A 4,588-nucleotide genomic window follows, 5' to 3' on the forward strand; every position below is an offset into this window, starting at 1 on the left:
AAAAAAAAAAAAAAAAAAAAAAACCTGGATACATAGGAGTTTGCCCTACAATTCAACTCTAGTAGAAGCTAGGGGCTCGACCTTTAAGATGAGCTCTCCTGGCCAGGCGCGGTGGCTCAAGCCTGTAATCCCAGCACTTTGGGAGGCCGAGATGGGCGGATCACAAGGTCAGGAGATCAAGACCATCCTGGCTAACACGGTGAAACCCCGTCTCTACTAAAAAATATAAAAAATTAGCCGGGGAGGTGGCGGGTGCCTGTAGTCCCAGCTACTCGGGAGGCTGAGGCAGGAGAATGGCGTGAACCCGGGAGGCGGAGCTTGCAGTGAGCTGAGATCCGGCCACAGCACTCCAGCCTGGGCGACAGAGCGAGACTCCGTCTCAAAAAAAAAAAAGAAAGAAAAAATAAATAAATAATAAAAAAAATTAGCCAAGTATGGTGGTGCTTGCCTGTAATCACAGTTACTTGGGTGGCTGAGGCATGAGAATTGTTTGAACCAGGTAGGCAGAGGTTGCAGTGAGCCAAGATCACACTACTACACTCTAGCTTGGGTGACAGAGCAAGATCCTGTCTCAAAAAAAAAAAAAAAAAAAAACTCAACCAAACAAAAAACTCTTAAGACTTTGCTAGGGGTGCATATTGCCATTCCATTGTGACATTATAATTTAGGTTTAAATCAGAAGCTACTACTCAGAATTTAAATACTGGCTGGCCGTGGTGGCTCACACCTGTAATCCCAGCGCTTAGGGAGATTGAGGCAGGAGGATCACTTGAGCCCAGGAGTTCAAGGCCAGCCTGGGCAACATGGCAAAACCTTATCTCTACAAGGAAAAAAATACAAAAATTAGCCGGGCATCACGACAAGCGCCTATGATCCCAGCTAGTCAAAAGTCTGAGGCGGGAGGATAGATTGAGCCCAGGAGGTCAAGGCTGCAGTGAGCTGAGATCATACCGCTGCACTCCAGCCTTGGCAACAGAACGAGACCCTGTCTCAAAAAAGCAAAAAACTAAAAAAACACAATTATTTCTTCTTCCTCTTTTTTTCGTTTTGTTTTGTTTTGGTTTTATAGATGGGGTCTCACTCTATTACCCAGGCTGGAGTACAGTGGCACAATCATAGCTCACTGCAACCGCCAATTCCTTAGAGGCTTTTAAAAAAATGTTTGGAGAGACGGGGTCTCAATATGTTGCCCATGCTGGTCCTGAAGTTCTGACCTCAAGACACCCTCTCCCCTTGGCTTCCCAAAGTGTTGAGATTACAGGTGTGAGTTACCGCATCTGGCTGTTTTTTGGTCTTTTTTTTCGTTAAACAGATCCAAAAGCCAAAGGACATCTCTACAGGCATACCTTGTTTTATTATGCTTCATTTTCTCGCACTTCTCAGATATTGCCAGTTTTGCAAATTGAAGGTTTATGGCAATCCTGTGTCAAGCGAGTCTGTCGCCATCATTTTCCAATAACCTGGGCTCACTTCATGTCTCTGTGTCACATTTTGGTAATTCTCTTAATATTTCAAACCTTGTCATTATTATTATATCTGATATGGTGATCTGTGATCAGTGATCTTTGATATTACTATTGTAATTATTTGTGGGCATCACGAACCTTGTCCATATAAGATGACAAACTTAACTGATACATGTTGTATGTGTTCTGACTGCTCCATTGACCAGCCGTCCCCCTTCACTCTCCCTATCCTTGGCCCTCCCTATTCCCTGAGACACAATATTAACATTGGGCCAGTTAATAATCCTACAATGACCTCTAAATGTTTAAGTGAAAGGAAGAGTTGTATGTCTCTCACTTTAAATCAAAAGCTAGAAATTATTAACCATAGTGAGATAGGCATATAGAAAGCTGAGACAGAGATGGGCATGGTAGCTCATGCCTATAATCCTAACACTCTGGGAGGCTGAGGTGGGAGAATTGCCTGAGTCCAGGCAGTAGAGGCTTCAGTGAGCCATGATTGTTCCTCTGCACTCCAAAAAGGAAGGAAGGAAAGGAAAGAAAGGAAGGAGGGAAGGAGGGAGGGAGGAAGGGAGGGAAGGGAGGGGATGGGGAAGGGAGGAAGGGAAGGGAGGGAAGAGAAGGAAGGAAAGAAAAAAGAAAGAAAGTTGAAATAGGCTGAAAGCTATGCCTTTTCTTTTTTTTTTCTCTCGAGACAGAGTCTTGCTCTGTTGTCCAGGCTGGAGTGTAATAGTATGAGGCTCACTGCAACCTCCACTTCCCGGGTTCAAGTGATTCTCCTGCCTCAGCCTCCTGAGCAGCTGGGAGCTACTCCGCATGTGCCACCATACCCAGCTAATTTTTGTATTTTTAGTAGAGACAGGGTTTCACTATGTTGACCAGGCTGGTCTTGAACTCCTGACCTCAGGTGATCCGCCTGGCCACTCCCAAAGTGTTGGGATTACAGGTGTCAGTCACCACGCCCTGCACTGTGCCTTTTCTTTTTTTTTTTTTGAGACAGAGTCTCGCTCTGTCGCCTAGGCTGGAGTGCAGTGGCCGGATCTCAGCTCACTGCAAGCTCCGCCTCCCAGGTTTATGCCATTCTCCTGCCTCAGCCTCCTGAGTAGCTGGGACTATAGACGCCCGCCACCGCGCCCAGCTAGTTTTTTGTATTTTTTAGTAGAGACGGGGTTTCACCGTGTTAGCCAGCATGGTCTCGATCTCCTGACCTCGTGATCCGCCCGTCTCAGCCTCCCAAAGTGCTGGGATTACAGGCTTGAGCCACCGCGCCCGGCACTATGCCTTTTCTTACCCAGGTTGTGAATGCAAATGAAAAGTTCTTTTTGATTGTTTGGGTTTGTTCATTTTAAACTTTTATCGCTTGACTTTGGGAAATGGAAAAGTTCTTGAAGGAAAGTAGAAATGCCCAGACCAGCCTGGGCAACATAGTAAGACCCTGTCTCTATTTAAAAACAAATAAATAAAATAATTTTTTTTAACAAAAAAAGAAAAGTTTGAAGCTAGCAGAAGTTGGTTCATGAGGTTTAAGGAAAAAAGTGATTTCCATAACATAAAATTGCAAGAAGCAGCAGCAAATGCTGATAGAGAAACTGCAACAAGCTGTCCACAAGGTGTAGCTACAATCATTAAAAGTGACTACACTAAACAACAGATTTTCAATACAGGGGAAATAGCCTTCTATTGGAAGAAGATTCCACCTAGGGCTTTCATAGTTAGAGAGAAGTTGATGCCTGGCTTCAGACTTTCAAAAGGACAATCTTACTCTTAATGGCATCTGGAATGCTGAACCCTTTCCAGAAGTTTTTCAATCTTACTCTCTTGTTAGAGGCTAATGCAGCCCATAGCTTTAAGGCCAATGCTCATTTACTATTCTGAAAATTCTAGGGCTCTTAAGAATTATTCTAAATCTACTCTACCTGTGCTCTATAGCTCGTCTGGCGCAGTGGCTCACGCCTGTAATCCCAGCACTTTGGAAGGCCAACACAGGCGGACCACCTGAGGTCGGGGGTTCGAGACTAGTCTGGCCAACATGGTGAAACCCCGTGTCTACTAAAAATATGAAATTAGCCAGGTGTGGTGGCACATGCCTGTAGTCCCAGCTACTTGGGAGGCTGGCGCAGGAGAATAGTTTGAACCCGGGAGGCGGAGGTTGCGGTGAGCCAAGATTGCGCCATTGCACTCCAGCCTGGGCAACGACAGTGAAACTCCATTTCAAAAAAAAAATAAATGAATAAAAGAAGAAATATCTTTCATAAGGCTATAGCTGCCATTGATTCCTCGGATGGACCTAGGTAAATTGAAAAACTTCTGGAAAGGATGCAGCATTCCAGATGCCATTAAGAACATTCGTGATGCATGGGAAAGTCAAAATATCAACATCAACAGGATTTTGCAAGAAGTGGATTCTAACCCTAATGGATGATTTTGAAGGATTCAAGACTTCAATGAAGGAAGTAACTGTAGATGTGGTGGAAATAGCAAGAGAACTAGAAGTGGAACCTAAAAGATGTGACTGAATTGCTGCAATCTCATAAAATTTGAACAGATGAGGAGCTGCTTCTTAAAGATAAGCAAAGAGTGGTTTCTTGAGATAGAATCTACTCCTTGTGAGGATGCTGTGAACACTGTTGAAATGGCAACAAAGGATTTGAATATTCCATAAACTTAGTTGATAAAGCAGAGACAGGGTTTGAGAAAACTGGATTGACTCCAATTTTGAAAGGTCCTGAAAGAGATCAAATGAAAAGACTAAAAGGCAGAAATGAAGTCCACAGGCAAACAGCCCGGGCGGCGCCCTGAGCCTAGTTAAAGATCGACCCCGGACCTAACCAATTAGGTTATCTATAGATTCCAGACTTTGTAAGGACAAGCGTTGTGAAAGTCCCTGTCCTGCTCTGTTCTGTTCTAATTACCGGTGTCTGCCATATATCTCAGTCCTGGGCCCAGTACAAACACATTCCTCTATTTGTCTCAACTTCCTGAGCCCAACACAAACACATCCCCGCATATATCTCAGAAACACCACCTAGAGAGCCCCCGATAAGGTCACAACCGTTTGTAGTTTTACTAAATGCGCGGGAACAAATAGAAAACTGTTAAATGTATAACTTAAAATATTAACC

Source organism: Rhinopithecus bieti, unplaced genomic scaffold, assembly GCF_001698545.2.
Source record: "Rhinopithecus bieti isolate Rb0 unplaced genomic scaffold, ASM169854v2 scaffold_6945, whole genome shotgun sequence".
NCBI lineage: Eukaryota > Metazoa > Chordata > Mammalia > Primates > Cercopithecidae > Rhinopithecus > Rhinopithecus bieti.